Here is a 10489-nt window from a genome sequence, read left to right on the forward strand (position 1 = left end):
TAGGGAATGGGGTGTTTTAATTTTTGGTGTTTTTATAAATTTTTATAATTGTTTTTACAATATTTTCATTTTAACTTTTTAAAAGAGGAGCAAGCTCTGTACCAGATGCACAATATCACCCAAATTGCTGTCAGGGGTGCAGGTCGTGCAGAATCTACATCTGTATTTACTTGTTTCATTACTTTACTTTGCAAATGAAAGCAGTGCATTGTGGGTAACCAAGCAATGATTTGACTGATGGGCGCAATGCAGGACATGCTAATAGCTGACATGCACGCTCTAGCGATATGTACACTGTTACCATGGTAACTGCAGGCAAATTACTTACCTCATCACAGTCTATAGGTGAGCAGCACAGAGGATTTCAGATGCTTATATCTATTCTATATCTCTCTCATATCTACATATCTATCTATCTCATATCTATCTATTTTGCTATCCATCTGTCCTAGTTATTCACACAACACATAATAAAGTCATTGGATCAGTGATGGGAGCCGGGCTGTTACTATTCTCTCTTCCTTTCTGACTGATCTCCTTCTCTTCTCTTGCAGATGTCGCTCCAGTCTGCTGATAGCAGCTCATTACTCAGCAGCGGATCATGTAAGAATAATGTGACTATAACATCACTACACAAGACACAAAAACATAAGATACAAGGAACTAAAACCTCAGTGCAATCCTGTATGATAGATAGATAGATAGATAGATAGATAGATAAGAGATAGATAGATAGATAGATAAGAGATAGATAAGAGATAGATAGATAGATAGATAGATATGAGATAGATAGATAGATAGATAGATAGGAGATAGATAGATAGATAGGAGATAGATAGAGAGATAGATAGATAGGAGATAGAGAGATAGATAGATATGAGATAGATAGATAGATAGATATGAGATAGATAGATATGAGATAGATAGATAGATAGATAAGAGATAGATAGATAGATATGAGATAGATAGATAGATATGAGATAGATAGATAGATAGATAGATAAGAGATAGATAGATAGATAGATAGGAGATAGATAGATAGGAGATAGATAGATAGATAGATAGATAGATAGATAGATAGATAGATAGAGAGATAGAGAGATAGATAGATAGGAGATAGATAAGAGATAGATAGATAAGAGATAGATAGATAAGAGATAGATAGATAGATAGATAGATATGAGATAGATAGATATGAGATAGATAGATAGATAGATAGATAAGAGATAGATAGATAGATAGATAGATATGAGATAGATAGATAGGAGATAGATAGATAGGAGATAGATAGATAGATAGGAGATAGATAGATAGATAGATATGAGATAGATAGATAGGAGATAGATAGATAGATAGATAGATAGATAGATATGAGATAGATAGATAGATAGGAGATAGATAGATAGATAGGAGATAGATAGAGAGATAGATAGATAGGAGATAGAGAGATAGATAGATAGGAGATAGATAAGAGATAGATAGATAGATAGATAGATAAGAGAGATAGATAGATAGATAAGAGATAGATAGATAGATAGATAGATAGATAGATATGAGATAGATAGATAGATAGATATGAGATAGATAGATATGAGATAGATAGATAGATAGATAAGAGATAGATAGATAGATAGATAGATATGAGATAGATAGATAGATAGGAGATAGATAGATAGATAGGAGATAGATAAGAGATAGATAGATAGATAGATAGATAGATAGGAGATAGATAGATAGATAGGAGATAGATAGAGAGATAGATAGATAGGAGATAGATAGATAGATAAGAGATAGATAGATAGATAGATAGATAGATAGATAGATATGAGATAGATAGATAGATAGATATGAGATAGATAGATATGAGATAGATAGATAGATAGATAAGAGATAGATAGATATGAGATAGATAGATAGGAGATAGATAGATAGGAGATAGATAGATAGATATGAGATAGATAGATAGGAGATAGATAGATAGATAGGAGATAGATAGATAGATAGATATGAGATAGATAGATAGGAGATAGATAGATAGATAGATAGATAGATAGATAGAAGCAAAAAAGTGGCAGCACTCCAAGGAATCGTGGAAAAAAATGTGAGGTTTATTCCATCTCTAGCAACGTTTCAGCTGTTAATCAGTATTTGTCAAGCCAGTTCAGCTGAAACGTTGCTAGAGATGGAATAAACCTCACATTTTTTTCCACGATTCCTTGGAGTGCTGCCACTTTTTTGCTTCTATATCTACACTCTTTGGGTAAGAGTATTGGGATAGCACTCGTCTGAACCCTTTTTTTCCTGAAGGCTGTGCTGCTTTGCAATTTTTGTTTGTTTAGATAGATAGATAGATAGATAGATAGATAGATAGGAGATAGATAGATAGATAGATAGATAGATAGATAGATAGATAGATAGATAGATAGGAGATAGATAGATAGATAGATAGATAGATAGAAATAAAAAAATAGGAGATAGATGTTACTATTGTTCCTAAACAAGGTCAGGACCCCCTTGTTATTGGACAATTATTTGAGCCCATATAGATGCTAATTAGAGATGAGCGAACATGCTCGTTCGAGCATTAGGGTACTCGAAACTGCTCGTTGCTCGGACGAATACTTCGCCCGCTCGAGAAAATGGCAGCTCCCGCCGTTTTGCTTTTTGGCGGCCAGAAACAGAGCCAATCACAAGCCAGGAGACTCTGCACTCCACCCAGCATGACGTGGTACCCTTACACGTCGATAGCAGTGGTTGGCTGGCCAGATCAGGTGACCCTGGGATAGACTAGCCCCTGCCCGCGCTGCTCGGATCATTCTCTGTCTGGATGCCGCTAGGGAGAGAGCTGCTGCTGCTCAGGGAAAGCGTTAGGGTGTTCTATTAGAATAGTGTTAGGCAGGAGTGATTCTACAAGAACCCAACAGCCCTTCTTAGGGCTACAATAACGTTATACTTTTTTTATTTTAATTTGCATCTAGTACCATTTTGTGAGGAATTAGCAGGGGGACTTGCTACCGTTGTGTTTAGCTCTTAGTGGCGCACATATCCATAGCAAAGACCGAAGTGGGAAAATTTAGTAGGGGTTGGATTTCAATTAGGCACTAACTCAGTGTCATCTCATCTGGCATAGTAGTGTGCTTTGATACTTGGCTAGAAAATAGCCATAGGAGAATACAAAGAGCTTACTTACGCCTACAGTAGCGTTCTATATATTTGATTTCTGGTTGATCTGCTGGTGGCTGTACTTTCTGCAGTGCATGTACTTGCCAATTCTGAGCAATTTGTAGTGAGACTTGCGACCGCTGTGTTCTGCGCTTAGTGGCACACATATCCATAGCAAAGGCCGAAGTGGGAAAATTTAGTAGGGGTTGGATTTCAATTAGGCACTAACTCAGTGTCATCTCATCTGGCATAGTAGTGTGCTTTGATACTTGGCTAGAAAATAGCCATAGCAATAGGATAGCATTGTTTGGTTTTAAAAACTCAAAAAAAAACAAAAAACACAAAAAAAAACAAAAAACACAAAAAAAAACAAAAAAAAGTTAAAAAAAAAATAAAGTTATAACTCTCATTTTAAAAATGTTTAACCCGAGGGCTAGGGGTAGAGGACGAGGGCGGGGACGTGGGCGTCCAACTACTGCAGGGGTCAGAGGCCGTGGTCCTGGGCGGGGTGAGACACCACCTGCTGATGAGGGAGCAGGGGAACGCCGCAGAGCTACACTCCCTAGGTTCATGTCTGAAGTTACTGGGACTCATGGTAGAGCACTGTTGAGGCCAGAACAGTGCGAACAGGTGATGTCGTGGATTGCTGACAATGCTTCGAGCAATTTGTCCACCACCAGTCAGTCTTCCACGCAGTCCACCCATGTCACCGAAATCGCCACTCCTCCAGCTCCTGCACCTCAGCCTCCTCCCCCCCAGTCTGCCCCCTCCCAGGAAAATTTGGCATTTGAACCGGCATACTCTGAGGAACTGTTTTCTTGACCCTTCCCACAGTCACAAACCACTTGTCCGGTTGCTGCTGAGCAATTTTCCGATGCCCAGGTTTTCCACCAGTCACAGTCTGTGGGTGATGATGACCTTCTTGACGTAGTGGAAGTGTGTAAAGAGGTGTCCGACGATGAGGAGACACGGTTGTCAGACAGTGGGGAAGTTGTTGTCAGGGCAGGAAGTCCGAGGGGGGAGCAGACTGAGGGATCGGAGGATGATGAGGTGACAGACCCAAGCTGGGTTGAGAGGCCGGGTGAACACAGTGCTTCTGAGACGGAGGAGAGTCCTCGACCAGAACAGGTTGGAAGAGGCAGTGGTGGGGCCAGACGGAGAGGCAGGGCCAGAGCTGGTGCATCAGCGCCAAATGTGTCAACTAGTGAAGCTCCCGTGGCGAGGGCTCTTGCGGCGAGGGCTAGATCTTCAGAAGTCTGGAGGTTCTTTAAGGAAACACCGGATGACCGACGGACTGTGGTGTGCAACATTTGCCAAACCAGGCTCAGCAGGGGTTCCACCACTACTAGCTTAACTACCACCAGTATGCGCAGGCATATGAATGCTAAACACCCCACTCAGTGGCAACAAGCCCGTTCACCTCCGGCCGTGCACACCACTGCTCCTTCCCCTGTGTCAGCTGCTAGTCAGCCCCCTGCCCAGGACCCTGCCACAAAAACCCCATCGTCGCCTCCACGATCCTCCACAGCATCCACCAGCGTTCAGCTCTCCATACCCCAGACGCTGGAGCGGAAACGCAAATATAGTGCAACCCACCTGCACGCCCAAGCCCTTAATGTGCACATCTCCAGATTGCTTAGCCTGGAGATGCTGCCCTATAGGCTAGTAGAGACCGAGGCCTTTCGCAACCTCATGGCGGCGGCCGCCCCTCGGTATTCGGTCCCCAGCCGCCACTACTTTTCCCGATGTGCCGTCCCAGCCCTGCACCAGCACGTGTCAGACAACATCATCCGTGCCCTGACCAACGCCGTTTCTGACAAGGTCCACCTGACCACGGACACGTGGACGAGTGCTGCCGGGCAGGGCCACTATATATCGCTGACGGCACATTGGGTTAACTTGGTGGAGGCTGGGACCGAGTCTGACCCTGGGGCTGCTCATATACTGCCGACGCCGAGGATTGCGGGGCCTACCTCGGTCCAGGTGTTTCAGGCCTACTATGCCTCCTCCTCCTCCCACCCCTCCTCCACCTCCTCCTCCGAACTACCATCCGTGGGCACGGCGCCATCAGTCGGTAGCTCTAGGCACAGCAGCAGTGCCGTCGCTAAGCGACAGCAGGCGGTGCTCAAACTGCTGAGCCTAGGCGACAAAAGGCACACCGCCCAAGAGCTATTACAGGGCATCACGGCGCAGACTGATCTGTGGCTGGCACCGCTGAACCTCAAGCCGGGAATGGTTGTGTGTGACAACGGCCGTAACCTGGTGGCGGCTCTGCAACTCGGCAGACTGACACATGTGCCATGCCTGGCCCATGTGTTAAATCTGATAGTTCAGCGTTTCCTCAAGACATACCCCAATCTGTCTGATTTGCTCACGAAGGTGCGCCGCATCTGTGCGCATTTCAGGAAGTCCAGCACAGATGCTGCCACTCTCAGGGCAGCGCAGCGCCGCCTCCAACTGCCCGCTCACCGACTGTTGTGCGACGTGCCCACGAGGTGGAATTCAACACTGACCATGTTATCCAGAGTTTACCAGCAGCGCAGAGCGATTGTAGACTGCCAGATGTCAACTTCCACCAGAACTGGTAGTCAGGTCAGTCAGCTTCCTCAAGTCTACAATGAGGAGTGGACGTGGATGTCTGATATCTGTCAGGTGCTGAGTAACTTTGAGGAGTCAACACAGATGGTCAGTGGCGATGCCGCCATCATCAGCCTCACCATCCCGCTGCTTGGCCTGTTGAAAAACTCTCTGGTCAGCATGAAGTCGGAAGCTTTGCGCTCGTCACAAGAGACGGGGGAAGAATATTCCCTTGTTGATAGCCAAAGCACCCTCAGGTCTGTTTCTCAGCGCATATCGGAGGAGGTGGAGGTGGAGGAGGATGAGGAGGAAGAGGAGGAGAATGTTGGCGAGACACAAGAGGGGACCATTGTTGAGTCCTTTACTGTTCAGCGTGTATGGGCAGAAGAAGAGGAGTTGGAGGAGTTGGAGGAGGAGGAAATGGACAGTCAGGCCAGTGAGGGGAGTGAATTCTTACGCGTTGGTACTCTGGCGCATATGGCAGATTTCATGCTAGGCTGCCTATCCCATGACCCTCGCGTTCAAAGAATTTATTCCAGCACCGATTACTGGGTGTTCACTCTCCTGGACCCACGGTACAAGCAAAATCTTTCCACTCTCATCCCTGGAGAGGAAAGGAGTGTGAGAATGCATGAATACCAGCAGGCCCTGGTGCACAAGCTGAAACAGTATTTCCCTTCTGACAGCGCTAGCGGCAGAGTGCGTAGTTCTGCGGGATAAGTAGCGAGGGAGAGTAGGCGAGCAGGCAGCTTGTCCAGCACTGGCAAGGGTACGCTTTACAAGGCTTTTGCCAGCTTTATGTCACCCCAGCAAGACACTGTCACCTGTCCCCAGTCTCGGCAGAGTAGGGCTGATCTTTACAGAAAGATGGTGAGGGAGTACGTAGCTGACCATACCATCGTCCTAAATGATCACACAGCTCCCTACAACTACTGGGTTTCAAAGCTGGACATGTGGCACGAACTGGCGCTGTACGCCTTGGAGGTTCTTGCCTGCCCTGCCGCTAGCGTCTTGTCCGAGCGGGTTTTCAGTGCAGCTGGTGGCATCATCACCGATAAGCGTACACGCCTGTCGACTGACAGCGCTGACAGGCTGACGCTTATTAAAATGAATAAAGGCTGGATTTCTCAGAATTTCCAATCTCCACCAGGTGAAGGAAGCTCAACCTGAATAATTGATCCACTCCTCCTCCTCCTCATTTTCCTCCTTCTCCTCCTCTTTGTACAGTAAAGCAGAGGAAAATGGCTATTTTTTGACAGGGCCCACTGGCTCTTGCTATAGTACTTCATGCATTTAATTTTTCTGGAGGGCCACCTACCCGGTCCTCTGTTTGAAACAATTTTTGTGAGTGCCACATACAGGCACTCAATCTATTCCATTTTACTGCAGGGCCACCTACCTGCTCCTCTGGTTTGAAACATTTTTGGGACTGCCACATACAGGCACTCAATCTATTCCATTTTACTGCAGGGCCACCTACCTGCTCCTCTGGTTTGAAAAATTTTTGGGACTGCCACATACAGGCACTCAATCTATTCCATTTTACTGCAGGGCCACCTACCTGCTCCTCTGGTTTGAAAAATTTTTGGGACTGCCACATACAGGCACTCAATCTATTCCATTTTACTGCAGGGCCACCTACCTGCTCCTCTGGTTTGAAACATTTTTGGGACTGCCACATATAGGCACTCAATCTATTCCATTTTACTGGAGGGCCACCTACCTGCTCCTCTGGTTTGAAACATTTTTGGGACTGCCACATACAGGCACTCAATCTATTCCATTTTACTGCAGGGCCACCTACCTGCTCCTCTGGTTTGAAAAATGTTTGGGACTGCCACATACAGGCACTATCCAAATTAAATTGTCTCCATAGCAGCCTCCACACGTTGTCTCCATTGCTACCTCCAAAAGTCGTCCATATAGCTGCCTCCATACATCGTCCCTTTATCAAACGAGGTGTGTCAGGCAGAAATTTGGGTTGTTTTCATGGATTCCACATCAAAGTTGTTAACTTTGTCGCCACCCTGCTGTGTTATCCACAAAATATACTGGCAAACTTTTACCATTTAGGGATATTATTTCAGCGCTTCTTGCGCATCTGTTTACATTCCCCTCACCCGGCATATCCTAAACTTATAAGAACGCTACTACACTTGATCTTATACAAAAGGTTCTTAGAAGTGCTGTTTGGGGAGTAGCCTAGAGACAGGGGCTTGAATTGGCGAAAGCTCGCCTGGCAGCGGAGCGCCAGCTCCATGCGCATCATGCGCTTCTTGCGCATCTGTTTACATTCCCCTCACCCGCCATATCCCAAACTTATAAGAACGCTACTACACTTAACTTGGTGCAGGCTGGGACCGAGTCTGACCCTGGGGCTGGTCATATACTGCCGACGCAGAGAATTGCGGGGCCTACCTCGGTCCAGGTCTCAAAGGCCTACTATACCTCCTCCCACCCCTCCTCCACCTCCTCCTCCTCCGAATTACCATCCGTGGGCATGGCGCCATCAGTCGGTAGCTCTAGGCACAGCAGCAGTGCCGTCGCTAAGCGACAGCAGGCGGTGCTGAAACTGCTGAGCCTAGGCGATAAAAGGCACACCGCCCAAGAGCTATTACAGGGCATTGCACATCAAAGTTGTTAACTTTGTCGCCACCCTGCTGTGTAATCCACAAAATATACTTGCAAACTTTTACCATTTAGGGATATTATTTCAGCGCTTCTTGCGCATCTGTTTACATTCCCCTCACCCGCCATATCCTAAACTTATAAGAACGCTACTACACTTGATCTTATACAAAAGGTTCTTAGAAGTGCTGTTTGGGGAGTAGCCTAGAGACAGGGGCTTGGATTGGCGAAAGCTCGCCTGGCAGCGGACCGCCAGCTCCATCCCAAGATCCAACTAACATAGTTGCAGCACCTTTAATCTACTACTAGTTCACTGCCTCCATAATAATAATAATAATAATAATCTTTATTTATATAGCGTCATCATATTCTGTAGCGCTTTACAAATCATAGGAAACAAATACAAATGTAATGTAACAGAGCACAACATTTGTATGGAACAACAGGAGTGAGGTCCCTGCTCGCCAGAGCTTACGGTTTATGAAGATGATGGGGTAACACGAGGTAAAAGAATATTTAATGGTCAAGCCATTCTTCTTAGGGAATAGAAAAAAATATAATAAATGGAATTGCTGTCGCTTGAACCACTCAGCCGTCATCTTATATACCAGGTCCAGGGTGAATGGGACTGCAGAGAAGTCTGGTGCCTGTTGGTTGCTGGATAACAGATGGGAGGACGACACAGGACGGGTTAGTAGAAGAGTTAAAACTTCATGCAGTTAATGAGTGTTATAGGCTTGCCTAAAGAAATGGGTTTTAAGAGCACGTTTGAAACTTTGGAGGTTAGGTATTAGTCTGATAGTCCGGGGCAGAGCATTCCATAGAATTGGTGCAGCTCTAGAGAAGTCTTGGAGACGCGAGTGGGAGGTCCGCACTAGGGTAGAGGTTAATCTAAGATCACTGGCGGATCTAAGAGCACGGGTTGGGCGATAGACTGAGATAAGAGAGGAGAGGTAGGGGGGTGCAGCATTATACAGAGCTTTATGGATGAGGGTTATTATTATTTTAAACTGTATTCGAAAGGAGACTGGCAGCCAGTGCAGCGACTGGCATGAACTGTAGGCATACATGGTCCCCTTATCAAACGAGCTGTGTCAGGCAGAATTTTGGGTTGTTTTCATGGCTTCCATGTTAACTTTGTCGCCACCCTGCTGTGTAATCCACAAAATATACTGGCAAACTTTTATCATGTACCGATATTATTTGAGCGCTTCTTGCTCACCTCCTTTGGTTCCTCTCTGACACCCATTGGTTTGAAGCCTGAGTCCAATTAGGGTATGTCGCCATGCCACTCTCTAGCCTGCTGCCGCTGCCTCTGCCTCTGCATGCCGTCCCCTATAGTGTCAGGGTCAATTATTGGATGTTTTACATGCTATCTAGCTTCATTCTGTCACTCTGTCATGGCCATGCTGTTGCCCATAATTTTGGCATAATGGTGCGATTAAGCCGCCTCAGAGGCATCCATGCATGCTGCCCCTGCTGTTTCCTGTCCATTTCCGTGGTGTTTCCATCCTTTTCTGAGGTTCCCAGGTGTTTGGCCAAGCTTCCCTGTGCAGAGCCTTGGTCCCCTTGAAAAATGCTCGAGTCTCCCATTGACTTCAATGGGGTTCGTTATTCGAGACGAGCACTCGAGCATCGGGAAAAGTTCGTCTCGAATAACGAGTACCCGAGCATTTTAGTGTTCGCTCATCTCTAATGCTAATCAATATTAAATAACAAACAGCTGGAGAAATACAATGACAAATTAGTCGCAAACCAGGAAACTGCTACACAGAGAACTGCTGGAAAAAGGTGCAAAAAATTGTGCAAATACCACAATGTGCTGAAAAAGTCACAAAATAAGCGCATCAAACTAAGAGAAATGACCCCCATAGAATCACTTTCCAGGAGATCTCCTGACTCTGGGTCACTGACACTATGGGGGGAACGTTCCTCAGGTGACATCTATGTTCAGCTGATATTTCCATTCTCCTCCCTCCAGCATCAAACACGGGATATTGCTATTTTCCTTTTGTTTTCAATGGAAACATTTACACTGAATGCACGACTGATGGTGGAGCCGCCTTCTACTGGTGCAGCCAAACCTACGACTTTGAGGTGAACCTATTGTGGAGCATGTGCA

General features: G+C 45.7%; 1 long non-coding RNA gene across 1 annotated transcript in view; it reads left to right on the forward strand.

Moving 5' to 3' along the window:
* LOC140120751 (uncharacterized) overlaps positions 1–10489 on the forward strand; it is a 99066-nt gene extending 88577 nt beyond the window's left edge. Inside the window, exons 2-3 of the long non-coding RNA XR_011853973.1 lie at positions 555–603; positions 10349–10489. This is a non-coding gene — a long non-coding RNA (uncharacterized lncRNA). The remainder of the gene's footprint in view (positions 1–554; positions 604–10348) is intronic.

Source organism: Engystomops pustulosus, chromosome 3 (assembly GCF_040894005.1).
Source record: "Engystomops pustulosus chromosome 3, aEngPut4.maternal, whole genome shotgun sequence".
Taxonomy (NCBI): Eukaryota; Metazoa; Chordata; class Amphibia; order Anura; family Leptodactylidae; genus Engystomops; species Engystomops pustulosus.